The 21,346-nt window shown below is 39.7% G+C and overlaps 1 long non-coding RNA gene across 1 annotated transcript in view; it reads left to right on the top strand.

Moving 5' to 3' along the window:
• Window positions 1-546: 546 nt before the first annotated feature.
• The window catches only part of LOC138748833 (uncharacterized), a 45,792-nt gene continuing 24,992 nt past the window's right edge, over window positions 547-21,346 (top strand). The window contains exons 1-3 of the long non-coding RNA XR_011348280.1: window positions 547-713; window positions 16,801-16,889; window positions 20,326-20,429. This is a non-coding gene — a long non-coding RNA (uncharacterized lncRNA). The remainder of the gene's footprint in view (window positions 714-16,800; window positions 16,890-20,325; window positions 20,430-21,346) is intronic.

The raw sequence follows: 21,346 nt of genomic DNA, 5'->3' as shown, positions 1-21,346 counted from the left end.
CAATTACTGTACTTTGATTTATAAAGGCCAACATGCCAAAATCTCTCTTTATGGCCTTATCTACCTGTGACGACACTTTCAAGGAATTATCTATCTGAATTCCCCATTCTCTCTGTCCTACTGCATTTTTCAGTGCCCTACTGTTAACTATTTGTCCTTCTTTGGTTAGTCTTCCCAAAGTGAAACTCCTCACTCTTGTCTGCATTAAATTCAGTGCTGAGGCCAGGGGCTCCCAAAGGGCCTCGGGCACTGAAGGCTTTCTGATCGTATCAAAGGTTTCGAACTGGAGCTTAGGTTGCTGATGGTTTGAACTGGCGTCTCCACGGATACTTCTATTTCTCTTATTGTTAGGGTCACCAGACAATGCTCATGACGACTCTTTGTTCATCTTACAGCAGTCAAAAGTTTAAGTAGATCACTTATATTACATTCTTAAGTATTATTGCATGACAATAAAAGGAACATTGAATCTTCAACATGGAAATTCCATCTGCCATTTTGCAGTTCATTTTTCCAGCTGGTCCAGACCCTGCTGCAACACTTTGGAAGCCTTCCTTATTGTTCATTACTCCTCCAATCTTAGTATCATCTTCAAACTTGCTGATCCAATTGACCACATGATCGTCCAGAACATTGATATAGATAACAAACCACAATGGACCCAGCAATGATCCCTGAGTCACACCACAAGTCACAAGCCACCCGTTAGATAGGTAATCCTTTATTTACATTGTTTCAAATTATACCCATCCTCTGCTTTTACAAACTTAAAGATATGACTTTCTAATCAAAACCTACAACCTGATTTGTTAGTCATGGCATGACCCATTATATATTTAGGTTGATTCTGTCTGAACAAATGTAAACTTTTGGTTTTTAACATCACAACATTAACTTTCCAAAACAGCTATTATAACATAGAATAAATTATTTGTCGTATTCCAATTTAATGGTTTTGTTCTGAAATCAAAGGAATGTGGAAAGATAATATTTAAAGTAAGTCTTAAAATTTTTGTCTAGTTTTCTGGAATGAAACCCATTAAGGCTTCGCAATTCATAAATCTCAATTTCACTATCACAACTCTTTTGATTGCCTTGAAGGTATCCTGGATTTTCATGGAAATATCTGGGCTCCAGGAGCCACTTAATACACATGATGTGTCTTTGGGAATAAGTGAGGTTAGTGGAATCTCAAACTTTCAGACTAGGGTTGCAGATAAGGTTAACAAGTGTTTGATTGGCTCATATGAACCTGCATTCGTTCCGTCTGTTTTGTTTGTTGTATAAAACAAATTCCATAGGAAAAAAAAACAAATGCTGATATAATGATACAACTTCCATTTGTCCCAAAAGTTTACATTTATTTAATTCAGTTAAATGTTTATACATCTTTACTGTCCTATCAATATATGTGTAATATAGCAGTAAATGTGAAATTACATGATGTTATGACAGGGAATACATAAAAAATTCATTGTACACAATAGGTAAATTGAGACTCCCATTAAAAAACACTGTATATTTTTAAAATGTGGTATCATACTGGTGAACTCTTTCAATTGGTCAGCATTGGGCTTTTACTTGCAAAAATTGTTACCTCTTCTTGATTTCAGTGATAAAGTGTCTGTTGTAACTGATTCATGTTAACCTTTAATTTAATGTTAAACTATGTTTCTCATATATAAAATGTATTTGTAAAGTAAATTATAGAGATAAAATATTGTATCTGTATTCTTAGTAAATTAGTTGTGGAGTGGTACAGAGTCACACACCATTGTTTTCAGAGACTTTATTTTTGGAGTCAAAGTGTCTTGGAAAGACAGAGCTAATGGATTTGAAGTGGGTCTTAATTGTTCAAGGACAGTGGAGTGTTTGCTTTATTAAAATCTAAAGTATCTAAGTATTCAATAAGAACTGCTGAAGGAAGCCATCTGTTTTTAAACCCAATCATTTAATGCCTCTTAAACAAGAGAAATGAAACTCAGTGACTTTTGAAACAGAAGTGAAGTAATCTTTTGGAATCGTGTTGTCTAAAATACAGAGGTATGAAGATCACATGATTTACAAGAAACTGGGGTTTGCAACTGTTTAAAATTCCAATTGGAACTGACTTCATTGATGATGTAAATGGTCACATGATTTGAATAAATATATTATCGAATTCAGACATTTTTGGGAGTTCAGTTTGGATTTGACAGAAGTCAAAACTCTGTGACACACAGGGCTTGAAACCTTGTGAAAGACAGGGTTAAGTTACAGTAACCAGACTAGGTGCTGTTGTGTATGTTACTCCTGTGAAAAGGGGAACACAGAATCAGTGGTTTTTGAAATAAGGAAGACCACTTCACTGTCTCTTTAGAACAGAGAATAGAATTCCACTGTCTTTTTTTGTATGGCCACTTCATTTAACCCTTGTCTGGGTTTGTGAATTAATTGTAGAAGAAAATGGCCACATTTTTTTAACCTTTGTCTGGGTTTGTGCATTCGTCGTGGAAGAAAATAGTCACATTCCTTGTCTCATGGAAATGAGGGCAGGATTGCGATTAAAGAAGCCTGAAAATATGATGTTTAAAAGTGCCTTGTAATTATTTCTGAACTGAGAATTTAAGACCTTTGAGCAAGACTAAAATTATGCTGAAGTTTTGAAAATTGACTTTTCAGAGTGGAATTTATTACACACACACATTTACATAGGGTTAAATTTAGATTTAATTTTTGAGATAATTAAAAATGTTATGTTATTAATAGTTAAATTTAAAAAAATACTATTTCAAATTTACCATTATCTGTGTTAGTGCTTAAAAAGTCCCTTTAGTCCCAAAAATAATTAAAAGGGTTGTTAGTTTGTAACACTGTTACTATTTAAATACTGTCATGGCCAGTATTACAGTACTGGAAGCATATTAGACTTCCATCCAAGGTGTGGACAGCAAACAGAAAATGCTGATCCACATTATTGGAAAGCAGGTGAACATTAACAGAAACAGGGCTCACAGGGCCTGACATTCATCTGGTGCAGTTAGATCACCACCAATTTATGCCCATCAGACACTTGATCATTCCTGTGAGACTCCTTGTCCAGTTTGAGCACATTGCCTCATTAGGATTTGATCTGCAGCGTAATGGAAAACATATGCACCGCAGGCTAATCAACTGGCTTGACCATGCGACAGCACTGGGGAGAACAGCATACCTCCAAGATAATGGTGATTAATTCAGATCATTTTGGGGGAGGAGGTGAAATCTGTAGTGACTGAGGCTCCAGTTCATTTTGTAGAATTCACAAGAGTATACTCCTGTTCCTCCAAGCTATGTGGAAAATGAGTGACACCAAGCAAGAAATAAGGGAAAAATGTAATCAAGCTACCGTAGTTATCATGGGTGACTTTAATGTGCATGAGGTTCGGGAGAACCAAACTGATAGCAATACAATGGAGGCATATTCTTTGGAGTGGGTAAAGAATGGTTTCCTTGACCAATTGTTTACTTTTTCTTTAATTTTAGAGATATTGCATGGCTCACAAATTTACCAATTAACTGACAAACAACATATGTTTTTTGGAGGCTGGGAGGAAACTAGAGTACCTGGAGGAAACACACCGAGGCCGGGATAACTTAAAAACTCCCGACAGGCAGTGCTAGATTTGAAACTGGGTCACTGTCACTGTAACAGTGGAGCACTAACATGAAATGTTGAGGAACCAACCAGAGAGCAGGCAGTCTGATACTGGTTTTGTGCAAGGAGGCAGGATTCATTAGTAATCTTGTTGAGCAAAGCCCTATGGGAAACAGTGTCCACAATATGGAGATTTTATTTTTATTTAGGACTCTGTAAATTTATTTATATATTTATTTCAGTTATATCTATGTATATACATACTTATTATGTGTATGTACATATGTGTGCTTTGTGGTCTGGATAAACCTTATTTCATATTGTATATGTACTATAGACGACACTTCCCTTATTCTAATATATCCTAATTTCAAAGTATCACCTTCTCAAGGCATGAGCTACGATATCCAGAATTTTGATCTCTATAATCCAATAAATCCAACTCTGTGGCTATTGCTTTATGTAGTTTTAATTCATTGATAAAATGGTTAAACATTTTGCATGACCTTGCATTAAGACTTTCATAATGATGAAATACAAAGCATTTACTGTATAATGATAAAAAAGCTTCGAGATATGGCCTTAAAGAAATACACAAACTTTAGGCAGAAGCAAAAAAAAGTATTTAAAGTGATAAAAAATTCAAAGAAAAATTTCTCGTGCTCATGATCCTCCATATCTGTTTGAATAATGAGTTAGGTTTTAGTATGGGTGAATATTATAAGATATTACATCACAGTCACTATGTAGCACTATAAAAATAGTCTCTTAATGAGACAGGCACAAAATTAACTAAGAGTTAAAAAAGCACAAGGTTTTAACCTGTACTTGTAGTAAGATGATAATAAACAAACTAATTCAGAGGTGGGTTTAAAGCTTAAAGAGCAGTAACTAAGATGATATGAGGCTGAATTGGCTTGCATAGACTGGTACTTAATGGGAGGTATTTAAAGTTATGTGGAGGAACTTTAAAAACTGTACATCTGTAGTGTGGATTGTGAAGGGTCACATGACCTCTCTGCCTAGAACCTCATCAGAAGACTCATTACCTGCTTATCAGGGTTGGACTCTGCCCACCAATCAGTGCACAGCAGACCACTGGCCCCTTTCAATTACTCATTGATTAGCTGGGCCAGTCTCCCCAGCTTACTGCACTTTCAAAGCCTACCACATGCAGGTGACCCTTCTCTTTGTTCCTTGGTCCTGACTACAAACACTGATCTATGCCAGGTCGTGAACTGTGAATATCGCTGGAAGATTTATTGGTAAGGTATGCACTACACTTAGAACGCGATTATAGTATTGTGTGGGAATATTTAGCATTGAGCCACACCCCTTTGATATAGGGTATCGGGAGTGTGTGTTGAAGTCTTGTCAGGGTGTGCAAGTTAACAAGTATTACTACATATTTGTAATAAAGAAGAGAGTAGGCAGCCATGGTTATTGGAAATCGCTGTATTCGATGTTAATGCCTCTATAGTTTTAGTATCAAGTGTTGTTTTGTGTCTCCATGTGCACAATGAATGAAGGTCATCCTTTGTTTGTTAGCCTGTCTCTGGACTTTCTTCTCTGTGAACCCCACTGGAAAAAGAATCTCAGGGTTGTATATGATGTCAATGAATACTCTGACAATACATCTTAAATCTGAACCCACCAAACCGGAGTTAAATCTCACATAACAACATCCCTGTTTGATGTAAAACTAAAATAGGGAAGGTAGTTCAATCCTAGCTAATGAGAGAAATCAGGGATAATATTAAAATAAAAGAAGGGGAAAATACATTGGTGAGTGAAAGCAGCAAACCCGAGGAATGAAAGAAGTCACAATGCAGCAGAGGAAGATCAAATTGTAAAATTGCATATAAGTGTAACTTTCAGGAAATGTAAAAAAATGACTGCAAAACTTCAAAAGGTACATAAAGAGATATAAACTAGTCGAAGCAAACATAAGTCTTTTACAGTCAAAATCTGGAAAATTCATAATGGGGAATTTAAAAAAAAAAGCGACAGACCAATTTTTTGGTTCCCTCTTCATGAGATACAAATGACATTCTGGGAATATTAGAGGTCTGGGGAACTAAAAAAAAAAGAGGAATTGATGGAAATTGTAATATGTCATAAAATTATGTTATGTAAATTAATGGGAATGGTTGTTGATAAATCCCCAAGGTCTGATAGATTGCATCCCAGAGTGCTTAGACAAGCTGCCCAAGAAATTGTAGTAATGTTCTGACATTCTCTATACTCTGGATCAGTTCTTTAGGATAGAAGGGTTACTGATGTGACACCACTTTTTTTTAAAGAAAGGAGAGAGAGTGAAATTAGGGAATTACAGACCAATTAGCTTGACTTCAATGGTGGAAAAAATGCTGGAGTCAATTACTAAAGATGTCATGGCTACCCATTCAGAGTGAAGTGACAGCATTAGTCCAAGTCATTAATTTATGGAAGGGAAATTAAATTTCACAAATCTAGAATCTTTTGAGGATGATTCTATGTTTAAATAAATTTAACTAACAAATAACTTTCCACATATTAAGTAGAGCTCCCATACTATAAAATGGCAGGATAGATTAGATTTTGTCATGAAAGTTTCTTACATCAATATATGCAGGTCCAAACTAGAGAGAGTTCAAGATGTGATTTCCGATTGGGGTGCAGCAGACTTCAACTTATCTGAAGGCTGCACCTGGCAATTGGAGTCAGGCAATTGGATTTGAAAAGCTCAGATCACCAGGAAGCTGATTGGACAATGGAGATCAGGTGATGCAGGGTGGTGTCAAATCACTTCAACTCAGCAGTCTTGGGAGATGGTACTATTGACTGGAGTTCCACACAGTACATGCAGCAGTAAGAAGGATATTTACAACTAACTTTTTTTCTCTCTTCAGGGGAATGAGATGGCAGGTAACTAAAGTGTGTATGTGTGAGGGAACACTGCATCTAGTTATCAAATTGTCAATAGTTTCAAGGTAATTATGGATTGAGATTCCAAATTGGAAAAAGATCAACTTTGATGGATTGAGGTAGGTTATTTTCTGGCAAAGATGTGCTTGGTAAGTGGGAGGCTTTCAAAAGTGAATTTTGAGAGTGCAGAGAGAATGTTCCTATCAGACTTGAAGGCAAGACAAACATGGAAAACTATAGCACAGAAGCAAATCTTTGGCCCATCTGGTCCATGCTAAAAATCTGTTTCTGCTGACTCCCATTGACTGTACCTGAACTGTAGCCCTTCATTCCTGTCCCATCAATGTACCTATCCAATCTTAAATATCAAAATTGAATCTGCATCTCCCCACTGGCAGTCCATTCTATACATTCTCCATCCTCTGAGTGAAGTTCTTTTCACTATGTCCTCTCATTCTGGTCTCAACCAACGATAGGGGAAAATCCTGTTTGCATTTTCTCTTTTTATACTCAATATAATTTTATCTACATCTATCAAATCTCTCCTCATTCTCTGAATCGTGAGAGAATAAAGCCCTAACATAGTCAATCTTCCCTTATAACAGATTATCAAGTCCCAGCAATGTCCTTGTACATTTTCTCTACACTCTTTCAATCTTATTGATATCTTTCCTGCAGGTAGGTGACCAAAACTGAACACTATACTCCAAATTTGAGCTCACCAATGTTTTGCACCACACTCCACAATGCCCTTTCATTCACAACCTAAGTCCTACCCTGGTTCATCCCAAAATGATTCACCTCACACCTGTCTGCATTAAATTCCATCTTCCATTTTGCAGTTCATTTTTACAGATGGACCAGTCTGCTGCAAACTTTAAGACCCTTTCTTACTATCCACTACACCTGCAGTCTGAGTGTCATCCAGATTGTTGATCTAGATAACAAACAACAATGGAGCCAGTTAAAGAGGCGATCCTTATCTACCACTCTGGCCTTTTAAGGACAATTACTCTTGAGGGGGGTGCAGTGAATTGGATAGATTCCTGGGATGGTGGGACCAGTGCATAAAGAAAGACTAGATAGACTCAGGTTTACTCATTGGAGTATAGAAGAATGAGAAATAATTTCTTGAGACATGTACAATTCCGACACAACTAGACAGCCTAGATGCAGGAAGAATTTTCTCAATGTTGGGGAAGTCCAGAACAAGGGGTCCTAGTCAAAGGAATAAGAAATAAGCCATTAAGGACTGATATAAAGAGAAACTTTTTCACTCAGAGTTGTGAACTTGGAGAATTCCCCATTCCAGAAAGTTGTTGAGGTCAGTTCAATAGATAGACTCAAAAGAGAGTTAGACATGACCCTCATAACTAAAGGGTTAAAAGTGGTATCGAGAGAAAGCAGAAATTGGACATTGAAATCAAATGATCAGTCATGATGGTATTGAAAGTTGAAGAGATTTGAAGGGCTGAATGGCCTTCCCCGCTACTATTTTCTATAATCTCATCAGAGGTCAGCAAAGGGGCTTGAGCTTGCTAGTACCCATACCAGCTCCCTGTATCAAGGAACAGATTTTTTTTTACTGAGCTTTTTTTAGATCTACAGGTACACAATCCTTTATCCAGAATCCTTGGGGGACTGTGTGCTCCAAATTTTGGATTTTTTCCGGATTTCAGAAAGCCCACCCGAATTGTTCTGCCGTATTCACCCCCACCCCCTTCCAGTGGCACTGCCGGTCGTCCCCCCCCCCACCCCGCCCGACTCGCGCTGCCGGTCGTCCCCCCCCCCACCCCGCCCGACTCGCGCTGCCGGTCGTCCCCCCCCACCCCGCCCGACTCGCGCTGCCGGTCGTCCCCCCCCACCCCGCCCGACTCGCGCTGCCGGTCGTCCCCCCCCCCACCCCGCCCGACTCGCGCTGCCGGTCGTCCCCCCCCCCACCCCGCCCGACTCGCGCTGCCGGTCGTCCCCCCCCCACCCCGCCCGACTCGCGCTGCCGGTCGTCCCCCCCCCCCCCACCCCGCCCGACTCGCGCTGCCGGTCGTCCCCCCCCCCCACCCCGCCCGACTCGCGCTGCCGGTCGTCCCCCCCCCCCACACTTCTTGGGTATCCGAAGCATGTACATCAGTTGTACAAATGTAGAATTTCTCCCACACATGTGAGTCCAGTAAAAAAAATTAATGGTGGAAAGATCCTGGACAATATGCATGTCTTTCCTGTCTGATTCTTCACAAAATGTAGGTGATAATTAGTTAGAACTTGTGCTCTGCTTGAAAAGGCTAAATAAGATTGATTAGGACTGTTAAGAAAAGTTGCAGAGTGGGTGGAATTACATCTGCTTGATTTTTAAAAAAATCTTTGAAGTGGAGTAAACTGATGAAAAGATGGACTTTGTAAGGATAGATGAGCAGAACTGTTCTTTGTGATGATCCCTCAGAGCTGGACTGTTTTGAGTTTCCTATCCTTAGTTCACAGTGTGGAGTTGAATGCTGAGATGGTGAATGTGATCATAAGCCAAAATCAAGTCATTTAAAGTGAATGACAAGCCACCTTGCATCAGGGCAAAGGAAACGGGATGCAAAGAGTGATATCGTGAAATTTGTAAATGCTGCAAATTCAGGCCTGCTTTTATCAAGTTTAACTTCCAGTTCCAGTTTATTTGTCATCAGATTGTATTAGAACAACCCAATGAATGTGGCACGGTTAGCACAAAGCTAACAAAGGGATCAGGTTCAAATCCTGCGCTGTCTGTAAAGAGTTTGCATGTTCTCCCCATGTCTGCATGGGTTTTCCCTGGGGTTCCAATTTCCTCCCCTGTTCAAAATGTTCCAGGTGTTGTAGATTAATTGAATGTAAATTGAGTGGCATGGTTTCCTGGGCCGAAAGGGCTTGTTAACTTATTAAAAAAATTAAATTTAACCAGAATTGTCTGGTCTACGATGCAGAACAGTGCAAACCATGTGCACAGTGTAACACACGTACAAATGATACATATTAAAATCAATTTTACTAATAAATAGTAGTTGTTTTAGCAGTCATTCTGCATTCTTACTGCCTATGGGAAGAGGCTGTTCCTCAGCCTGGTCGTCCTGGCTCTGATACATTTTTCCCCGATGGGAGTAGCTGGAAAATGCTGTGAACAGGGTGGCAGTGGTCCTCCCTGATTTTGCGAGCAGTCCTTAAATGATTGTGATAAATCAGATTGATGGGAGGGAAGAGACCCCAGTAATATACTTTCTGCCACTTTTATGGTCCTGTGAATTGACCTCAGATCCGATGGTCTACAGCAACTGTACCACACTGTGATGCAGCCTGCCATGACACTCTCGATCGAGCTCCTGCAGAAGGTTGACATAACAGTGACCAGTTACATTGCCTCCTGAGCCTTCTAATGCAGTGCAGTCGCTGTTGTGCCTTCCTGACACAAGTGAGGAGATGTCCACAATAGGTCATGTCTTAAGTGGGCTCCAAGGAACTTGGTGCTCTCCACTCTCTCCACTACTGAGCTGTTAATGTGTAGTAGAGGGTGGTCATCCCTGGTCCTCCTGAAGTACACAATCATCTCCTTTGTCTTTTCCAAGTTAAGTCTCAGGTTGTTATTCTTGCAGCATTTCCCTTCTCTGCATTTTTTCTCATTGTTGTTGCTGATGAGGCCAACTACTGTTCGTGTCATCTGCAAACCTGATGACATTATTGGAGCTCAATCTTGCAATGCAGTAGCATGAACAGGAACAGACTGAGCACAAAACCCTCAATGTGATAGTACTCGACTTTTTTCTGCCAACCCAGACAGCCTGGGGTCTTTTTGATAGGAAGTCCAGAATCCAATTGCAGAGAAAGGTGTGGAGTCCCAGTGAGGACAGCTTCTCCACCAGCCTCTGAGGTCTGATTGTACTAAACACCAAGCTGAAGTCAAAGCCTGGCATATAAAGCATCATTCTCCAGGTGGGTCAGGATGGAATGGAGGGACAAGGCTAGAGCATCATCAGTGGAACAGTTTTGTACATGGGTATCTCTGGGAGGTGTGCTCCATAATGCCACTGGGCAGTAGTCATTGAAGCCTGACACTTTGGTACTGGATGATGGTGGCTGCCTTGAAACCCACTGGGATGATGAAATGCTGCAATAACTTTGCTGCTGTTGAACAGTCCATTAGGACATTTGTCAGTTGGTCTGCACAGTCATTCAATTCCAAGCTGAGTATGTTATCTGGTCCCCCAGTGTTAACTCTGGATAGGATTTTTCTCGCCTCAATTGTGGTTATGCAAAAGGGCCTGTTCTTCAGGGGAGACGGTCTTTCTTTGGTGTCAGCCTGTTCTCCTCATTAGAACTGTGCGTAGAAGACGCTCCATCTGCCTGCATGGCAGGCGTCATTGTCTTGTAAGATTCTCTTGTGATCAGTTTTTGTTTTGATACCTTGACGCAAGCATAGTGACTATGGATCTTCTGGACATCCTCACACTTTGATTTCTGGATTTCATGGGAGTGGTCATCCCTGGTTGATGTGAGTGCCAACTTGTCTCCTGTCTTGAAGGCTGGATCTCAAGCCTTTGCATCCAACCATGCTTTCTGGCTAGCCCTGGTTGTGAAGCATTTGATCTTGGTGACACTCTCAATGTACTTGCTGATGTAGCTAGTCAGTAAGCTCATGTAATCCTCTGTTTACATGGCCATTGTCAGTGGGTGCCTCCCAGAAACAGCTCCACTCCAGTCCTGTAGCATTGCAGTGCTTTCCTGCCCCACCCCACCCCCACCTCCACCACCCCATGCCACATCCATTTTTACAAATAGAACATCTATTTGCAATGTTGTTTTGTACACAACAAGCTGCAATCTATTTGAAGTTCACTCTGCAATTAAATCAACCTTTAAATATTCAAATTTCACTCTTGTCTCAGTTATTTTGATACCAAATTTATTTCACAGTATTGACAGAAGCATATTTGTTGGGTTAACAGGATAAAATTGTTATTACCCTTTAGAACCAACCACGGTTGATTAAAACCATGAACTTTAATACAATTTAACTTTTTTTCTGATATTTCACAATGTTGATTGAGCCAAGTATATAGTCCGGGGTTTATTGGAAAATCCATTTTCCTGATAGATGACTTGCTGCCTGGAGACTTATCCCATGTATCAGGAATAACCGTGTCCTTCAGTGACAGCTTTGCTGTCATAACTATGGACTTGGTCAGCATATACCTCCTGCCTACCCAAAAGGTGTGTGATTATTTCACTGCCTCCAGGTTTAATCCTTTTGTCAGCCTTCCTTTTGAAATCTCTGTATGGGCTGCAGAGCTCCATCAGTGGAGCCTAAAGCAGTGTTGTAAGATGAATCACAGATCGCTGCCCAAGGAAGCAAATTTTAACTTTATGATATTTGTCTTAACAATAGTAGCTGAAAACAATAAAGAATCATACACAATATACAAAAGTACTGGAGAAACTCAGCAGATCGTGTCAATCTTCACTGTGAATGTAGGAAAACATGTAGACACCTGAATAAAAAGGTGGAGGGGGTGATGGTGGAAGGAGAGGAAGGGGAAGAAGCACAAGCCAACAGGGATATAACCATATAACCACTTACAGCACAGAACAGCCCAGTTCGGCCCTACTAGTCCATGCTGTAGCAAATCCCCACCCTCCTAGTCCCACTGACCAGCACCCGGTCCATACCCCTCTAGTCCCCTCCTATCCATGTAACGATCCAGTCTTTCCTTAAATGTAACCAATGATCCTGCCTCGACCACGTCTGCCTACTGGAGCACAAATTGAGTTGTTTTTCTGCAGAGCATTGATTTATAGGGTTACGTTGCTCTTTCTACTTTGAGTATTGTTTGGTTATGAGCTTGAGGTTACTTCATCAGGCAAGATAAGAAGAACCTCGAGGAAACATTCCCGATATTGAATTGAAGCATCAGTAATAATACTTGTACATAATGCTTGAAGGTGCCACTGATAAATGGTGGAAAGCCAGAGCGGATGAGATATGATGAGAGTGGGTCTGCTCCATTTGAGAAGGATCAGTGATATATTTGGCATTGCGAGTAAATGAATCTAAAGAGTTATTAAATTGTACAACACTTATTAATCAATGACTCATTTACACTTTTTCTCAAACGTGTTAAATTTTTAGTGACCCCCTCAGAAGTTTAAAGGGAGAGGGAAATGGAATCTGGTGAGTTTCAGCTTGCACGTTTAACTCTGGTTGTAGATTAACCATCGATGTTCCTGACATCAGCTCAGGTTACACCCGTGGGCCATAGTCTTAACCCCCCAGTCCTAGCAACATTTTGGACTGCCAGCTCAAGTTACATACCCCACTGTTCGTCTTGATCCCTCACTCACATTCTGCACTAATGAATCAACTAGGACCACCAAGGTTTCCAAACAATCAAATGCCAATTAATTTGACTTTTACCACTGTAATACACTTCATTTTCTAAAGCCAGGAATTAAAAATACAGATTTCTACTTGTCTGCTCAAGAATTTAAAACCTTTCTATCCTCATTTCAAATAAATATACATCCTGCTACGCTGTATCTTTTGGGGGATTTCTTTCTTTCTGCTTATATACTGAGATGGATAAGATGAATTGGTTTCTATGGCAATCAGTTTTGCATTTCTTTCCCAGTCATAATTGTTATAGCATTACTACCATGCCTATCTTGCTTTTGCATGTTTAATGGCCATCTCAGGAATATCCACTTACTGGTCCTCCATGTATCTGGCACTTTTCTACTCTTGAAAATGGTCGATGTTTAAGTAAGCCTAATATAAAAACTTGAAGAAAGGGCTTCATTTGAATACATTTCCAAAATAATAGTATGAACTGCTCATTGCTGCGAATTAATTAAGCTAAAATATATAAAATATGAAGTGAAATCCAATCTTGTGTTTCAGTGAAAAACTGGCCATCTTTTATCCAATATAATGAAATGAATGGCAAGCAGAACAACGAAAGGAAGTGCACCAGATTGTGCAAGGGAATAAATGAATGTTGGCCTTGCCTCCAAAGATTTTGAAATGATGCAAGACATTTTCATCCCTCTTGTGAAGGAATAGATGTACAAATGTGTATGTCATCTCCAAGTTGAACTGCCAGTCATGTTTCTGGTAAAGCTGAACAGAAAGTAGTTCATTATGAGGCATATTGAGAGGAAACATAAGAGAAGTAAAATAACCAAAAGGTAATAACAATAAGAATGCAGGATCAGTGAGAATTGACTATGCCTGTGGGGGGGCAGAAAAATCTCTTCAGAAGGGTCAGGTGCTTTGTCAAATCTCTGAAATGTTGCATCAACTGCAGACTTCCGATCACCGTCCTCCAGAAAAGATGCAAGGCTCTCAACCAGTGGTTCTCAACCTTTTTCTTTCCACACACGTACCACTTTAAGTAATCCTTAGGCTATAGGTGCTCTGTGATTAGTGAGGGATTGCTTAAGATTGTATGTGGGGGGGGGGGGGGGGGGGGAAGAGTTTGAAAACCATACTTTTAACTCATTGACTCATGATGTGCTTGGTTTCATAGCTCCAAAGGAAATGGGCCAGTGACAATTTTTCTCAAGTAACAATTGGGTCTAGAGCAGTGATTCTCAACCTTCCCTTCCCACCCACATACCACTTTAAGCAATCCCTTACTCATCACAGAGCACTGATGGCACAGGGATTAGTTAAAGTGGTATGCAAGTGGAAAGAAAAGAAAAAAAGTTAAAAACCATTGCTCTCTAGGAAATATTTGGGAGTATGCCAACAGGCAGAGGGATCTAAGATTTTATTTTAATCCTTGGAGAAGAGTAGATTGAAAGGTAACTTAATAGCCCTTTAAGTTTTTAAGCCTAATACAAAAACTTAAAGAAAGGGCATCATTTGAATACAATTGTCTTCAAAAATCATAAAGAATCAAAACAATGAAAAATGAGATCCTTTTGCTTCCAAGGGATGAAAACAAAAAAAAATAGGTTTTAAGCAAGTGAATGAAAGTGAACTGACACAAGGAAAAGTGTTTTGCAGATAGTGCTCTGCCATTCATGGCCTGCAGTGGTGGCTGAATATTCTATGGTAATTTTCAAAAGAGCATTAAATTCATAATAGAGACAAAAAACAAAATCCAGGCGATGCCGAAAGAGTCGGATGAAGGGATTGTTCCTACAGTTATCTGTTGTTGGTTTAGAAAGATGAAAGCTTTTATAATTATGCTTCTAGACTGTTCAAGTTAAAGTTCCAGTTTATTTACCATTCGATTGCTGAAGTACCACCCAACGAAACTGCGTTCTCCAGTCCTTGGTGCAAAACCCTGCAACACACATACAGACCTAACACCCATAGACAAATAATATATCTGCACAGTATGTATATACAAATATTAAAATAAATATTATGGAGTAGAGGCATTTGTATGAGCAGTTTATCAATCATTCAACAGTCTCACCGTCTGTGGGAAGAAGTTCTCAGCCTGGTGGTTCTGGCTCTGATACTCCTGTATCTCTCTCTCCCAAAGGGGGCAGCTGGAAGTTGCTGCCTATGGATTGATGGGGGTCCTCACTGATTTTGCAAGCCTTCTTTGGACAGTGATCCCAGTAAATCCCATCAGTGAGTGGGAGGGAGATCCCAGTGATCCTCTGTGCCTGACATGTGGCTTGACCACCAATCTGATCCTCTGCACCAACTATAGCACACTGGGATGCAGCTGGCCAGGATGTTGTCGATGCACCTTCTATAGAAAGTTGACAGGACAGTGGGCAGTAGCCTTTCCTGCCTCAATTGTCTCAGGAAGTACAGTCACTGTTGCACCTTCCTAACGAGAGATGTTGTTAGTCCAGGATATGTTACATCTTAAGTTGACTCCGGGGAACTTGGTACACTCCACTCTCTCCACAACCAAGCTATTAATGAGTGGTAGAGGGTGTCATCTCTGGTCCACCTGAAGTCCTCAATCACCTTCTTTGGCTTGTCCACATTGATACTCAGGTTGTTACACTCGTAACATTTCACAAGATTTTTCACCTCTTCTCTATAGTGCAACTCATCATTGTTGCTGATGAGGCCGACTATTGCTGTCATCTAAAAACTTGATTACATAGCTGGATCTGGTATTACAGTTGTGGGTCAGTAGCATGAACAAGAGTGGGCTGAGTGCACCAGTGTGAAGGTGCTCGATGTTCTGCTGTCAATTGGGACAGACTTCGGTCATTCCAATAGGAAGTCCAGGATCCAGTTACAGAAAGGAATGTTGATTCCCAGTGAGGAGAGGTTCTCTATCAGCCCCTGGGGGGGGAGAATGTGATTGTATTAAATGCCGAGCTGAAGTCAATGAACAGAAGCCTGGTGCACGAGGCATTGTTCTCCAGGTAGGACAGAATGGAGTGGATGGAGAGGACTATAGGGTCGTCAGTGGTATAGTTCTATCTGTAGGTGAGTTGAATGGGTACAGCATCTCTGGGAGGTGTGCTTTGGTGTATTCCATCACCAGATGCCTGAAGCAACTGGGAGTTAGTCATTGAGGCCTGTTCCTCTTGTACTCTTTGGTACCGAGTTAATGGTAGCTGTCTTGAAACCCAAGGTGAAGAAAGACTGCTGTAATGGCATGCTGAAGATATCCATAAGGATATCCCTCAATTGGTCTGCACAGTTCTTCAGTACCCAACTGGGTATGTTATCTGGTCCTGCTGCTTAGTGTGGGTTTGCCTTGGATAGAATTCTCCTCACCTCAGCCACATCAATGCAAGGGGTCCATTATTAAAGGGGAGATGGAGCTATCTTTGGTGTCAGCCTCTTTTCAAATCATGTGGAGATGTTCAGTCTGTCTGGGAGGGAATCATCATTGCCTTGTGTTCTGTAATAGTTTTGATTCCCTGCCCAAATGTGGCTTTTGTCACTGATATCGCACAGCTAACTGTGGATCTTCTGTGTTTGCCCATGCTTTGTCTTCCAGACTGCAGGGGAGATTTCAGCCCTGGCTGATCTTAGTGCCAACTAATCTCTTGTCTTGAAGGCAGCATCATGAGTTCTGAGAAGTGCCTGGATTTCTAGATCCAACCACTGTTTCTGGTTAGCCTTGGTTGTGTAGCATTGGACCTCCATGACTTTGTTAATGTAGCCCGTCTCTGGACAGTGTGAGCAACATTTTGCTTTCTTCCAACTGATTGACTCGCATGAACAGAAATCTTCATGAAACATGGGACCTTCCCATGAACTGAGAAGGGTTTTTAGTGTCAAAGGCAAAAAGTTCCAGGATTTACTGTCTTAAAACTTTGCCTCTTTCATCCAATAGACTTGGCGTAGCAAAGTGAATGGAGACAGTCAAATCCAAGATCATTGAGTGAAATTTCAAGGCCTGAACACTGACATCAAGTTCATTTGGTGAGAAAAATATATTTCTTTCAAAGTTGTTCATTGTATGAAATCCATTCTAAATAAAATTACACACAAAGCAGAATTTGTAGCTAAAGAATTAAAAAAACATCTTAATTAAGCCATACAAATAATAAACTGCTTTGTAATTTGTTGGAGGAGTATAATATTTCTCTTAAATAGTTGCAGATTTGTCCCAAATATTGCAGAACAGGGTACTGGTGACACTGGTCTTGAGATTTGTTGGAAAAAAAAGTGCATATTTTTGATAATAATGAAAATATTTTAAATATAATAATGAAAATGACTTTGGTACATTGATATTTTTCCTATAGTATTAATGTTTACTACATAGTGCATCCAAAGTGCAGAGGGAAAAAAAAATCACAGGTCAATATACAATTTACATCATGCATCTATTTCCTCACAAACTATAGCGTAAACCAGCAGAAGGATTACAAAAAAAACAAGACTGCAAAGTGTAAATCTCTAAGTAAAGAAACAGGAATTGTGATTCAGCAGGGAAACATTCATAGAAGTATAGGTTGAAGCAAATTAATTATTTGATGATGCACCAAATCATACTTGGTTTGTGTGGGAGAAAACCAATTGTTAGTGGATAATTGCTTCTCAGACTGGAGGTCTATGACTAGTGGTCTACCTCAGGGATCTGTATTGAGACCATTGTTGTTTGTTGCGTATATTAATGATCTGAATGATAATGTGGTAAATTGGTTCAGCAAGTTTGCTGATGACATGAAGATAGCAGGCATTCTGGACAGCGAGGAAAATTTTCAAAGCTTGCAAAGGGATCTGGACCAGTAGGAGAATGGACCCAAAAATGGCAGATGGAGTTTAATGCAAACAAGTGTGAAGTGATGCCTTTTGGAAGGGCAAGCCAAGGTAGGATATACAGTAAATGATAGGGCATTGAGGACTGCGGAGGAGCAGAGAGATCTGGGAATTCAGATACATTGTTCCTTGAAGGTGGCGTCACATGTGGACAGGGTTGTAAAGAAAGCTTTTGGCATCTTTGCCTTTATAAATCAATGTATTGAGTATAGCAGTTGGGATGTTATGTTGAAGTTGTTTAAGACATTAGTAAGGCCAAATCTGGAATATTATGTGCAGTTCTGGGCGCCTAACTACAGGAAGGATATCAATAAGATTGAAAGAGTGCAGAGAAGATGTTGCTGGGTCTTCAGGAGTTGAGTTACAGGGAAAAATTAAACAGGTTGGGACTTTAATTCTTGGAGCAAAGAAGAATGAGGGGAGATTTGCAAGATTGAGAGATGTAAACAGAGTGGATGCGAGAACGGTTTTTCCACTTAGATTGGGAAAGATAAATATGGCAGGTCATAGTTTTAAGCTGAAAGGGGAAAGGTTTAGAGGAAACATTGGAGGTTATTCACTCAGACTGGTGGGAGTGTGGAATGAACTGTCATCTGATGTGGTGAATGCGGGCTCAATCTTGTGTTTTAAGAATAAATTGGATCAATGTATAGATGGGAGAGGTCTGGGGGGGTACTAGTGAGATGGTCAGCACAAACTAGAAGGGCTGAATGGCCTGTTTTCTCTGCTGTAGCAACCTATCACTCTATGGTCTGACTTGTCACCAGCACATTTCCTCTATCCAATGACTGGTCTTGCCTGTTGGCCCTTTACTCAACTTCCTACCCATAAGATGAAGTAGGCAATGAGTGAAGATCAGGGCTCTTCCCCAGCATTGCCTTGACGGCTCACTGCCATTGTACTGGCTTATTGGTTTGACAATGGTTTATGCTGTCAATGTCTGTACGTAGATAAATTTGATTAACTTTTTTTTAAACATTTTTTAAAATTAAAATTTAAATAGGCAATTTAGTGAAAAAAAATAATTTATGGTAAAATATTTAATGTAAAATGTGCAAATTATATTAATATGTGAACAAAGCAGAATAACTAAAAAACTTCACCAAATTTGCCTTTTTTGTAAATTTTGGTGACCCATTTGAATTGAGTTATTGTTTGCACCCTTGACATGGTCGGTGTAAAGCTGGAGGCCAAATGCCGAGTGCATCTGAGCCTTCAGCTCAATGTGGCCCAGAACTGCCTGTGGACTCAGTGGGGTGCATTCACCAGTGAAGCAAGGAAGCAACTTCCCAGGCTTTTCACTTTTTGTGCTTTTCCGATATCTGTTACATTGGGCAGAAGTGGAAATCAAAATATGTTGAGCGTCAAAAGGTGGATACGCAGCGGGTGCTTAGAGAACATTGACATTTTTATATCACTTGGAACAGCTTTCAATGTCATAGATGATCTTGAAATATGTCCTGCTACTGCAAGAAAATTGCCCCCTACTGTGATATAAAACCACCTTATAACCCATCGTCCTACAACTTGTCAATCACCAATTTAATACAAAGTTTATAAAAAATTGGTACTGATTTATTGAAATGATAATGTGCCAGGGCAGCTTGTGGTTTGTAAACGTGAGATTTTGCAGTTGTAATTACTTCCAGTAACACTTCTACTCCTACTATGGCCTTGCTGGTAGTTTGAAAATAAATTTCCACAAGCTCTGCACAAAAATAAATGGAAGGTAATTCCCAACTTACCTTTGACACTGGTAAGTGCTTACATTCTACCTTGTGACCTTATAATGATGCAAAGATGAGTGGAAGTTTTCATCACGTATCAACACCCAAAATTTAATCCTGAAAAACAATGTTGAGGTTAAAACAGGTGAAAATAATCTTTTAAATTCTTTTGCACCTATTATGCCATCAACATAATATATTCAATGGTACTAAAATAATGTAATTATTTTACAGTCTCATACCTGCATAGTTAATTTCTAAACTGAAATACTCATTAGTTTCAAGATAATGATTAGAAAACAGTAACATTGACTAAATTGGACTTCTGCAGCAGAACTTGTTTTAATCCTTTGAGGTCTAGTAACTGTTACATTATCTCAACACCATCAGCTCTTCCTCCAGAGCACAATTCCTATCTCACCTCCCAAGACTCCAGCACTTGTATTGACAGAAGAGACTATCACCATTTCCCTCAGTCATAAGGCCAGAGCTGTCACTTCATCATCTGCTTGTCTTAACCAAATGACAGGAGATAAAAAGCTGGCTATGATAGATGGACCCTGATCATTCTCTTAATGTATTGCACAGTGAAGTGTCAAATAAGCATTTTCTTTCCTGCATCAGGGGTATCTCATTTGCACTAATGGAATGAATTTGGTTGGAATGGTGTTATCCAAGCCCGCATTTAATTTACAGATAAAATTTGCCTGGAAGGTGATAACTCGAATTTTGTAAAAACAAATTAAAATAGTAATAATGCATCATGGAATGCAATCAAGTGTCAGGACTTGATAAAAATCACCAAAATAAAATGACTTGGGTCCAAGCTATGCTACAAATAATAACTTTCCTGGTTTTTTTTCTAGTTTTACCTTATTTTGATAACATGGATGATCTCCTAATACCACAAATCTTCTCTGCTGGGAATGGTCCACTGCTTTACAATTTAAAGCTATGCAGAAACTCTGGGGTAGGTGCAACACTATTACAGCAAACCAGAGTTTGAATCCGGCGCTGTAAGTTGAGTGTTTATAAGTTTTCCCTTTATCTGTGAGGGTTTCTTCCAGGTGCTCCAGTTTCCTCCTACACTCTACAAACAAATGAGAATTTGTATGTTAATTGATGCATCTGGGCTACACAGGCTGGAATGGCCTGTTGCCATACTGCATCTATTATCAATTTTAAATTAACTTGACTTTTTATTTTTTTTCTCTCTGGAAACACTGGGTAAAATGTTGAAAGATCAATTTCAGGGTAAAATTCACCACCTTGCCCCTGCCATTTATCTTCTAAAGTGAAAACTTTCAGCAAAAGGTTAGGATAATGGAGAATAAGAGAGGTTTAATGCACAGCAAGTTCCCTCTCTCTTTACATCTCCAGTATTTTGAAATTTCTCAGGTTATTACTGACCCTTCAATTAAACAAACGGTGGACAGATGGACAAAGTGTTGGTCCAATGTAATAGAACGAGTGAAGCATCTTCAGGAGAGAAAGATAGCAAGGAAGAGAATTTAAGGGGAGTACAAGAGTTTTGAGAGTGTTTGGGTTTTGTGATCAAATAAGGATGCAGACGAGGCCAGATTTAGAGGAATGGTAAGGTTTTAAAAGTTTGTGGGAGGAAGAAGACATTGTAAAAAATTGTGAATATACTGAATAGAGATGGAGTTCAATCTAGAAGAAGGACATTTCACTTCTGAAGCTTAATTAATGGCAAACATGATTAAATTTCAGCTCCACCTCATTGCAGTAAAATGTAACCTCCTTGCACATCGAGTATATAATGGCCCCTGCCTTAAAATATTTGAAGACTTAGCTTGCATCATTCTTTAATGGAGAGTTCCAAGGACTCACAAGCATTTGAAAAGAAAAACTTTACTTCAGCTCATT

The sequence above is a fragment of the Narcine bancroftii genome, chromosome 1 (assembly GCF_036971445.1).
Source record: "Narcine bancroftii isolate sNarBan1 chromosome 1, sNarBan1.hap1, whole genome shotgun sequence".
Lineage (NCBI taxonomy): Eukaryota > Metazoa > Chordata > Chondrichthyes > Torpediniformes > Narcinidae > Narcine > Narcine bancroftii.
The sequence above is the reverse complement of the archived record's forward strand: the minus strand, read 5'-3'. Positions and strand labels throughout refer to the sequence as shown.